Source organism: Urocampus carinirostris, unplaced genomic scaffold, assembly GCF_059441175.1.
Source record: "Urocampus carinirostris isolate Australia breed hairy pipefish unplaced genomic scaffold, RoL_Ucar_1.0 HiC_scaffold_66, whole genome shotgun sequence".
Taxonomy (NCBI): Eukaryota; Metazoa; Chordata; class Actinopteri; order Syngnathiformes; family Syngnathidae; genus Urocampus; species Urocampus carinirostris.
In genome coordinates, this window is record NW_028283173.1 from 50,001 (window position 1) to 61,424 (window position 11,424).

The 11,424-nt window shown below is 55.8% G+C and overlaps 3 non-coding genes across 3 annotated transcripts in view; all 3 read right to left on the reverse strand.

The window, feature by feature from the left end:
- LOC148345208 (28S ribosomal RNA) overlaps positions 1-388 on the reverse strand; it is a 4,529-nt gene extending 4,141 nt beyond the window's left edge. The window contains exon 1 of the ribosomal RNA XR_015848746.1: positions 1-388. This exon is cut by the window's left edge and continues 4,141 nt beyond it. This is a non-coding gene — a ribosomal RNA (28S ribosomal RNA).
- Positions 389-952: 564 nt separating this feature from the next.
- Positions 953-1,106, reverse strand: LOC148345209 (5.8S ribosomal RNA). Its single transcript, XR_015848750.1, has one exon. It is a non-coding gene; the product is annotated as a 5.8S ribosomal RNA (ribosomal RNA).
- Positions 1,107-2,448: 1,342 nt separating this feature from the next.
- On the reverse strand, positions 2,449-4,436 carry LOC148345210 (18S ribosomal RNA). The gene has a single exon (XR_015848752.1). It is a non-coding gene; the product is annotated as an 18S ribosomal RNA (ribosomal RNA).
- Between the last annotated feature and the right edge of the window lie 6,988 nt (positions 4,437-11,424).

Consider the following 11,424-nt stretch of genomic DNA (forward strand, 5'->3'; position numbering starts at 1 on the left):
AGTTCTTTTCAACTTTCCCTCAAGGTACTTGTCGACTATCGGTCTCGTGCCAGTATTTAGCCTTAGATGGAGTTTACCACCCGCTTTGGGCTGCATTCACAAGCAACCCGACTCCGAGAAGGCCTCGCCCCGGCGAGCCGGGGGCCGCTACCGGCCTCACACCGTCCCTGGGCTGAGCCTCTATCAGAAGGACTCGGGCCCCCGAGCGGCGCCGGGCTAAAGCGGCCTTCCGTACGCCACATTTCCCTCGCCCTACCGCAGGGCGGGGATTCGGCGCTGGGCTTTTCCCTCTTCGCTCGCCGCTACTGAGGGAATCCTGGTTAGTTTCTTTTCCTCCGCTTAGTAATATGCTTAAATTCAGCGGGTCGTCTCGTCTGATCTGAGGGCGTGCGCGTAGAGCTGTGCGGTCGGGGCCGGCGCCGGGACCGGCGCCGCCGCCATACGGCCGTTGTGATCCGTGCGGGGATCCGCTTGCTCGGCGACCCTCGCCGAGAGCAGCCCCGCGCCGCACGGACACGCGACACCGACGGGCGGACGGACGCCGAGGCGCCGACCGGGACCTTTACCTGAGGAGGGCGCCGAGCGCCGCCGCCATACGGGCCGCCGCGCGGAGCCGCGCGCGCGGAGCACCTTCTCGGTATGCTAAGTACCAGCCGTACTCACCGGCAGCCGAGAAGCACCTCCGGACGCGCGGACGCGCGACACCGACGGGCGGACGGACACGGAGCGCCGCCCGAGTCTGTATTTGAGGGTACGAAGGGACGGGGGTCCCTGCGAAACCCCAGCCGCGGAGTGGGCGGGGAGACGGGTCGCGCGCCACCCGCCGGGCGGACCGGCGGAATGTCGCGGAGGGCCCGAGCCTCGCCCGCGCGGACCGGGTTCTCGCGCCACCCGCCGGACGGACCGGCGGAATGTCGCGGAGGGCCCGGCCCGCGTCCGATCGATTGGAAAGCGCCGCTCAGACAGGCGTGGCCCCGGGGTAAAACCGGGGCCGCAATGTGCGTTCAAAGTGTCGATGATCAATGTGTCCTGCAAATCACATTAGTTCTCGCAGCTAGCTGCGTTCTTCATCGACGCACGAGCCGAGTGATCCACCGCTAAGAGTCGTACGTTTGGGCCCTTTTACGTCCGCCCGGGACGATCGGAGACAAATTCACGACAGGGTTTGTACCGGAGACGAACGCGCCGCGGGTGCCGTTCGGTCGCTCCCGCGAGCGAGCCCCTAACCCGCGGCGCGGTTACCGACGGGCGCGATACGCGCGACGCCGCGACGAGCCGAGCGGGTCGGGCGCGCGGCGCTGAGGCCGGCGCCCGGCGTCTCCCGCTCGGGGCCGCGACGGCGCCCGAGACGTGCGTCGGCCCGGGTAGGTCGGGCGCTCGGCGCTGAGGCCGGCGCCCGGCGTCTCCCGCTCGGGCCTGACACGACTCGGCGACCGGACTCGCCGGGTAGGTCGGGGGCTCGGCGCTGAGGCCGGCCCCCGGCGTCTCCTACCCGGACCCCGGAAGGCCATCCGACTTGGAAGCCCCGCCGCGCCGCGAAGCGACGCTTTGGGTGTTGCTACCCGTCAGCGAGTGGGTTTGGTTTACAAGGGCGGCGCGACCGCGCTGACACCGAGGGGGGACTGGCCCCCGACCCGGCCGCGGCCTGCCCGGACTATGGATGGACAGAGGAGACCGCGGCGGACCGCGCGGAACCGAACCCCCGGTGTCCGGAGCCCCGGGAGGGACTCCGGTGTCCGGGGGCCGGCCCACGCGCGCGCTACGCGGCCCCTCGAGGGCTCCGGCCGACGGACGCGTTTGGCCGGGGAAAAAGGTAGCCGGTGGGAGCACCGTTTCGTCGCCCTGAACCTTCGTCTCGGGCGGGCGTCCCGACGCCGCCGCCATACGGCCGTTGTGATCCGTGCGGGGATCCGCTTGCTCGGCGACCCTCGCCGAGAGCAGCCCCGCGCCGCACGGACACGCGACACCGACGGGCGGACGGACGCCGGGGCGCCGGCCCGAACCGTTACCTTTAAAGGACGGGAGGTCGTCGAGGCGAGTGCCGCCCCGGAAGCGCGCGCCGGAAGCGCGAGAACCGCGCCGAGCTAGGGTCGTCGGCAGAGGGGGATTCCCCGGTTACGGGGGTCCCGCGCACGGCCGCCGCCTTTCGCCCGTCGCTGGCGGTCGCCTGTCGTCGCGCCGCGCCGCGCTACTGGGGTCGTCGGACGAGCGCGCTACCCCGCTCGCACGGAGGTAGCGCGACATCGCCCGCCGCCTTTTCTCGCGTCGCGCCGCGCCGCGTGGCGCCCGCCGAACTCGCTCCGACGCGCGGCCCGGGAGTGACCCGCGCCGCGCCCCCCGTCCCGTCCCGTCCCGGTCTACCCTCTTCCTCCGCCTGCGACGACCCGCCGCCCTCGGCGTCTGGCTCGTCGGGGGTGTACCGAGGCGGATCTGCTGCCGCTCGTACGTTAATGATCCTTCTGCAGGTTCACCTACAGAAACCTTGTTACGACTTTTACTTCCTCTAGATAGTCAAGTTCGACCGTCTTCTGGCACACCGCCGGAGCCGGGGCCGGCCCCGGCGGGGACTATCCGAGGACCTCACTAAGCCATCCGATCGGTAGTAGCGACGGGCGGTGTGTACAAAGGGCAGGGACTTAATCAACGCAGGCTAATGACCCGCGCTTACTGGGAATTCCTCGTTGGTGGGAAATAATTGCAATCCCCAGGCCCTGTCACGAGCGGGGTTCATAGGATTACCCGCGCCTGCCGGCGCGGGGATAGACGACGCGCTTATACGCTCAGTGTGGCGCGCGTGCAGCCCCGGACATCTAAGGGCATCACAGACCTGTTATTGCTCATTCTCGTGTGGCTGAGAGCCACTTGTCCCTCTAAGAAGTTTTCTGCCGCCGACCGCGCGGGGGGCCGCGGTACTATTTAGTATGTTTGAGTCTCGTTCGTTATCGGAATTAACCAGACAAATCGCTCCACCAACTACGAACGGCCATGCACCACCACCCACGGTATCGAGAAAGAGCCTTCAATCTGTCAATCCTTTCCGTGTCCGGGCCGGGTGAGGTTTCCCGTGTTGAGTCAAATTAAGCCGCATGCTCCACTCCTGGTGGTGCCCTTCCGTCAATTCCTTTAAGTTTCAGCTTTGCAACAATACTCCCCCCGGAACCCAGACACTTGGTCGGTTTCCCGGGTGCTGCTCGGCGGGTCATGGGAATAACGCCGCCGGATCGCGAGTCGGCATCGTTTATGGTCGGAACTAGGACGGTATCTGATCGTCTTCGAACCTCCGACTTTCGTTCTTGATTAATGAAAACATTCTTGGCAAATGCTTTCGCTCTCGTCCGTCTTGCGCCGGTCCAAGAATTTCACCTCTAGCGGCGCAGTACGAATGCCCCCGGCCGTCCCTCTTAATCATGGCCCCAGTTCATGACAACCCACAAAATAGAACCGGAGTCCTATTCCATTATTCCCAGCTGCGATATGCAGGGGCGGCCGTGTGGCCTGCTTTGAACACTCTAATTTCCTCAAAGTAAACGCTTCGGGCCCCGCGAGTGACACCCAGCGAAGGGCATCACGGGGGCTTTTGCCGAGAGGCAGGGGCTGGGACAGACGGATGCACGCCTCGCGGCGGACCGTCAGCTCGCGTCCCGGGGTCCAACTAGGAGCTTTTTAACTGCAGCAACTTTAAAATACGCTATTGGAGCTGGAATTACCGCGGCTGCTGGCACCAGACTTGCCCTCCAATGGATGCTGGCCGATGGGTTTGTGTTCGGCTCATTCCAATTACGGAGACTCGAACGAGTCCCGTATTGTTATTTTTCGTCACTACCTCCCCGTGTCGGGAGTGGGTAATTTGCGCGCCTGCTGCCTTCCTTGGATGTGGTAGCCGTTTCTCATGCTCCCTCTCCGGAATCGAACCCTGATTCCCCGTTACCCGTGGTCACCATGGTAGGCGCAGAGTCTACCATCGAAAGTTGATAGGGCAGACATTCGAATGAGTCGTCGCCGCCTCGGGTGGGCGAGCGATCGGCACGAGGTTATCCTGAGTCAACACAAAGGGGGGGCCGGGCCGGCGGAACGAGGACCGGCTTGGCTAGTGTTTGGGGACTTGTGCCCGCCACTAGTGGCTAGAGGCGGAGGCCGGACGCGGGGGACGCGCGCGACGGCTGAGCCCCCGCCCGCCGGACACCGCGTGGGTTTTTGTGTCTGATAAATGCACGCGTCCCCGGGGCGAGGCCGGAGCCCCGCCCGCGAGTCGGCGCTCGTTTGCATGTATTAGCTCTGGATTTGCCACAGTTATCCAAGTAACGGTGGAGCGATCAAAGGAACCATAACTGATTTAATGAGCCGTTCGCAGTTTCACTGTACTGGCCATTCGTACTTAGACATGCATGGCTTAATCTTGAAAACAAGCATATGCTACTGGCAGGATCAACCAGAGTGCGTCTGCCGCCGGGGGGGCGCTGCTGGTGGCGGTGCGGCCCTGGTCCGGGACGAGGCTGTGGCTACAGCCGGGCCCGGGGGGCCGCGCGACACTCGTATACGTTCGGACGGGCTGACGAGCGGGTGTCGTGAAACGATGTTTCGCGCGGAGCCCTAGCACGCGTGGCGTCGGGCTCCGCGACGGTCGGACGTCTGGGTGTGGCTCGAGACGGAAGCTCGACCTCGGTTCGTCTTGGTTCTGCCGCCAAAAGGTTCACGCCGAGGCATGGTTTCGCAAGAGGGCCCCGCGAGTGCCAGCCGTGGATCCCGCCTCACTCGTAACTCGTATCGGATTCGTCCGGCCTCACTTTCGTTCGCACATCGGACAGTTATACGTGTGCTTTAGTAGCTTCCGTTCCCTCTTAGTGAGGCCGTCCGTACGTACCGCCCCAGCTCTTTCTGAGGCGGGTATCCACTCGGCTCGGGGGGGCCCAACGTTTGCCTAGTATCCTCGGCGCTGGAGCTTGACCCGCAAAGCCGGAGGAGCCGCACGCCCGAACACCGGCTTGCGCCGGCCGACGTGGGCCCTCCGAGGCGGGTCTCGTGTGCCAATCGCTCAGTTGGGGAACCGGCAGGCCCGTGGGCCGACGCCGGCTCACCCGGGGGTGAAGGGTGCTTCGATGGAGGCCCCCTGTCAGCCTCCGCGGAAGTCCGGCTTCAATACTTTAAAGTTTGAAAAACTTAGACATTTTTCGAGAACCGGAGCTTAGAGGGGTACATGCAAAAGCCAGGGCCGCGGGAAGCGCCCTAAATACTTCAATACTTTAAAATTTGAAAAACTTAGAAATTTTTCGAGAACCGGCATCTTCCCTCGGTAATTGCGAGATGCGAGGCCGCCCCTAGCCTCTGCTCTGTCGGACTCAATGGTCACGGGTGGCCGCTGATTAGCCCTGGTGCTCACCTCTCAAAATTGCGAGTCCCTAATATAATTCTGGCTGTCGGCTGGAGAAGGGGGTATAAAATCGGCACTTGAGGGAACGCCGGGCCCTCAAGTTCGGGGCCCTCTAGCGGATTTTTGAGGTACTGCACTCCCATTGGAAATGCATGGGCGCTCCGTCCACTACCATGTAATTCCCTCACAATATCTGCCCCTGCGTGGCCGCGGGATGCTACTGCAGCCCCGTTGGTAATGAATGGGCCTTTCGGAGGCCATAAATACAGCGCCGCTGCATGGATTTTGGCGGTACTGCTGCTGTCGCTGAAAATACATGGACCCGTCTGAATGAATGGGCCTTTCGGAGGCCATAAACTCAGCGCCTCTGCATGGATTTTGGCGGTACTGCGGCTGTCGCTGAAAATACATGGACCCGTCTGAATGAATGGGCCTTTCGGAGGCCATAAATCCAGCGCCGCTGCATGGATTTTGGCGGTACTGCGGCTGTCGCTGAAAATACATGGACCCGTCTGAATGAATGGACAAAATATAAATCAGACACTACAGAACACAAGCATAATCCAAGATTACAAAATCATCTCAGCCTTTAAAAGAAACAAAAACCTGAAAGACTACTTAGTAAAAAGTAAATTACCAGAAATCAACATAACACAAACGCAGGGCCCCACATTCTACAAACAAGCCACCACAGTTAGGAACACCGTCACCAACACAAACTACCTAATTAAACAAACAATCACACCTGCTACGGAAAACTGAAAATACATGGACCCGTCTGAATGTATGGGCCTTTCAGAGGCCATAAACTCAGCCAGCGCCGGGCCAGTGTTTGGGGTATTGTGCCCGCCACTAGTGGCTGAATACATAATAATAATAATAATAATAATAATTCCCTTGTATTGTCATTCTGTGTAACAATGTACACAGAACGAAATGTCGATTGCACTGGGCTAGTGTTGAGGGAACGTCGGGCCCTCAAGTTCGGTGGCTTGGAGCGGATTTTTGAGGTACTGCACTCCCATTGGAAATGCATGGGCGCTCCGTCCACTACCATGTAATTCCCTCACAATATCTGCCCCTGCGTGGCCGCGGGATGCTACTGCAGCCCCGTTGGTAATGAATGGGCCTTTCGGAGGCCATAAATACAGCGCCGCTGCATGGATTTTGGCGGTACTGCTGCTGTCGCTGAAAATACATGGACCCGTCTGAATGAATGGGCCTTTCGGAGGCCATAAACTCAGCGCCTCTGCATGGATTTTGGCGGTACTGCGGCTGTCGCTGAAAATACATGGACCCGTCTGAATGAATGGGCCTTTCGGAGGCCATAAATCCAGCGCCGCTGCATGGATTTTGGCGGTACTGCGGCTGTCGCTGAAAATACATGGACCCGTCTGAATGAATGGACAAAATATAAATCAGACACTACAGAACACAAGCATAATCCAAGATTACAAAATCATCTCAGCCTTTAAAAGAAACAAAAACCTGAAAGACTACTTAGTAAAAAGTAAATTACCAGAAATCAACATAACACAAACGCAGGGCCCCACATTCTACAAACAAGCCACCACAGTTAGGAACACCGTCACCAACACAAACTACCTAATTAAACAAACAATCACACCTGCTACGGAAAACTGAAAATACATGGACCCGTCTGAATGTATGGGCCTTTCAGAGGCCATAAACTCAGCCAGCGCCGGGCCAGTGTTTGGGGTATTGTGCCCGCCACTAGTGGCTGAATACATAATAATAATAATAATAATAATAATTCCCTTGTATTGTCATTCTGTGTAACAATGTACACAGAACGAAATGTCGATTGCACTGGGCTAGTGTTGAGGGAACGTCGGGCCCTCAAGTTCGGTGGCTTGGAGCGGATTTTTGAGGTACTGCACTCCCATTGGAAATGCATGGGCGCTCCGTCCACTACCATGTAATTCCCTCACAATATCTGCCCCTGCGTGGCCGCGGGATGCTACTGCAGCCCCGTTGGTAATGAATGGGCCTTTCGGAGGCCATAAATACAGCGCCGCTGCATGGATTTTGGCGGTACTGCTGCTGTCGCTGAAAATACATGGACCCGTCTGAATGAATGGGCCTTTCGGAGGCCATAAACTCAGCGCCTCTGCATGGATTTTGGCGGTACTGCGGCTGTCGCTGAAAATACATGGACCCGTCTGAATGAATGGGCCTTTCGGAGGCCATAAATTCAGCGCCGCTGCATGGATTTTGGCGGTACTGCGGCTGTCGCTGAAAATACATGGACCCGTCTGAATGAATGGACAAAATATAAATCAGACACTACAGAACACAAGCATAATCCAAGATTACAAAATCATCTCAGCCTTTAAAAGAAACAAAAACCTGAAAGACTACTTAGTAAAAAGTAAATTACCAGAAATCAACATAACACAAACGCAGGGCCCCACATTCTACAAACAAGCCACCACAGTTAGGAACACCGTCACCAACACAAACTACCTAATTAAACAAACAATCACACCTGCTACGGAAAACTGAAAATACATGGACCCGTCTGAATGTATGGGCCTTTCGGAGGCCATAAACTCAGCCAGCGCCGGGCCAGTGTTTGGGGTATTGTGCCCGCCACTAGTGGCTGAATACATAATAATAATAATAATAATAATAATAATTCCCTTGTATTGTCATTCTGTGTAACAATGTACACAGAACGAAATGTCGATTGCACTGGGCTAGTGTTGAGGGAACGTCGGGCCCTCAAGTTCGGTGGCTTGGAGCGGATTTTTGAGGTACTGCACTCCCATTGGAAATGCATGGGCGCTCCGTCCACTACCATGTAATTCCCTCACAATATCTGCCCCTGCGTGGCCGCGGGATGCTACTGCAGCCCCGTTGGTAATGAATGGGCCTTTCGGAGGCCATAAATACAGCGCCGCTGCATGGATTTTGGCGGTACTGCTGCTGTCGCTGAAAATACATGGACCCGTCTGAATGAATGGGCCTTTCGGAGGCCATAAACTCAGCGCCTCTGCATGGATTTTGGCGGTACTGCGGCTGTCGCTGAAAATACATGGACCCGTCTGAATGAATGGGCCTTTCGGAGGCCATAAATTCAGCGCCGCTGCATGGATTTTGGCGGTACTGCGGCTGTCGCTGAAAATACATGGACCCGTCTGAATGAATGGACAAAATATAAATCAGACACTACAGAACACAAGCATAATCCAAGATTACAAAATCATCTCAGCCTTTAAAAGAAACAAAAACCTGAAAGACTACTTAGTAAAAAGTAAATTACCAGAAATCAACATAACACAAACGCAGGGCCCCACATTCTACAAACAAGCCACCACAGTTAGGAACACCGTCACCAACACAAACTACCTAATTAAACAAACAATCACACCTGCTACGGAAAACTGAAAATACATGGACCCGTCTGAATGTATGGGCCTTTCGGAGGCCATAAACTCAGCCAGCGCCGGGCCAGTGTTTGGGGTATTGTGCCCGCCACTAGTGGCTGAATACATAATAATAATAATAATAATAATAATAATTCCCTTGTATTGTCATTCTGTGTAACAATGTACACAGAACGAAATGTCGATTGCACTGGGCTAGTGTTGAGGGAACGTCGGGCCCTCAAGTTCGGTGGCTTGGAGCGGATTTTTGAGGTACTGCACTCCCATTGGAAATGCATGGGCGCTCCGTCCACTACCATGTAATTCCCTCACAATATCTGCCCCTGCGTGGCCGCGGGATGCTACTGCAGCCCCGTTGGTAATGAATGGGCCTTTCGGAGGCCATAAATACAGCGCCGCTGCATGGATTTTGGCGGTACTGCTGCTGTCGCTGAAAATACATGGACCCGTCTGAATGAATGGGCCTTTCGGAGGCCATAAACTCAGCGCCTCTGCATGGATTTTGGCGGTACTGCGGCTGTCGCTGAAAATACATGGACCCGTCTGAATGAATGGGCCTTTCGGAGGCCATAAATTCAGCGCCGCTGCATGGATTTTGGCGGTACTGCGGCTGTCGCTGAAAATACATGGACCCGTCTGAATGAATGGACAAAATATAAATCAGACACTACAGAACACAAGCATAATCCAAGATTACAAAATCATCTCAGCCTTTAAAAGAAACAAAAACCTGAAAGACTACTTAGTAAAAAGTAAATTACCAGAAATCAACATAACACAAACGCAGGGCCCCACATTCTACAAACAAGCCACCACAGTTAGGAACACCGTCACCAACACAAACTACCTAATTAAACAAACAATCACACCTGCTACGGAAAACTGAAAATACATGGACCCGTCTGAATGTATGGGCCTTTCGGAGGCCATAAACTCAGCCAGCGCCGGGCCAGTGTTTGGGGTATTGTGCCCGCCACTAGTGGCTGAATACATAATAATAATAATAATAATAATAATAATTCCCTTGTATTGTCATTCTGTGTAACAATGTACACAGAACGAAATGTCGATTGCACTGGGCTAGTGTTGAGGGAACGTCGGGCCCTCAAGTTCGGTGGCTTGGAGCGGATTTTTGAGGTACTGCACTCCCATTGGAAATGCATGGGCGCTCCGTCCACTACCATGTAATTCCCTCACAATATCTGCCCCTGCGTGGCCGCGGGATGCTACTGCAGCCCCGTTGGTAATGAATGGGCCTTTCGGAGGCCATAAATACAGCGCCGCTGCATGGATTTTGGCGGTACTGCTGCTGTCGCTGAAAATACATGGACCCGTCTGAATGAATGGGCCTTTCGGAGGCCATAAACTCAGCGCCTCTGCATGGATTTTGGCGGTACTGCGGCTGTCGCTGAAAATACATGGACCCGTCTGAATGAATGGGCCTTTCGGAGGCCATAAATCCAGCGCCGCTGCATGGATTTTGGCGGTACTGCGGCTGTCGTTGAAAATACATGGACCCGTCTGAATGAATGGGCCTTTCGGATTCCATAAACCCAGCGCCGCTGCATGGATTTTGGCGGTACTGCGGCTGTCGCTGAAAATACATGGACCCGTCTGAATGAATGGGCCTTTCGGAGGCCATAAACTCAGCGCCGCTGCATGGATTTTGGCGGTACTGCGGCTGTCGCTGAAAATACATGGACCCGTCTGAATGAATGGACAAAATATAAATCAGACACTACAGAACACAAGCATAATCCAAGATTACAAAATCATCTCAGCCTTTAAAAGAAACAAAAACCTGAAAGACTACTTAGTAAAAAGTAAATTACCAGAAATCAACATAACACAAACGCAGGGCCCCACATTCTACAAACAAGCCACCACAGTTAGGAACACCGTCACCAACACAAACTACCTAATTAAACAAACAATCACACCTGCTACGGAAAACTGAAAATACATGGACCCGTCTGAATGTATGGGCCTTTCGGAGGCCATAAACTCAGCCAGCGCCGGGCCAGTGTTTGGGGTATTGTGCCCGCCACTAGTGGCTGAATACATAATAATAATAATAATAATAATAATAATTCCCTTGTATTGTCATTCTGTGTAACAATGTACACAGAACGAAATGTCGATTGCACTGGGCTAGTGTTGAGGGAACGTCGGGCCCTCAAGTTCGGTGGCTTGGAGCGGATTTTTGAGGTACTGCACTCCCATTGGAAATGCATGGGCGCTCCGTCCACTACCATGTAATTCCCTCACAATATCTGCCCCTGCGTGGCCGCGGGATGCTACTGCAGCCCCGTTGGTAATGAATGGGCCTTTCGGAGGCCATAAATACAGCGCCGCTGCATGGATTTTGGCGGTACTGCTGCTGTCGCTGAAAATACATGGACCCGTCTGAATGAATGGGCCTTTCGGAGGCCATAAACTCAGCGCCTCTGCATGGATTTTGGCGGTACTGCGGCTGTCGCTGAAAATACATGGACCCGTCTGAATGAATGGGCCTTTCGGAGGCCATAAATCCAGCGCCGCTGCATGGATTTTGGCGGTACTGCGGCTGTCGCTGAAAATACATGGACCCGTCTGAATGTATGGGCCTTTCGGAGGCCATATACTCAGCTGAAGGTTGAGAACTTG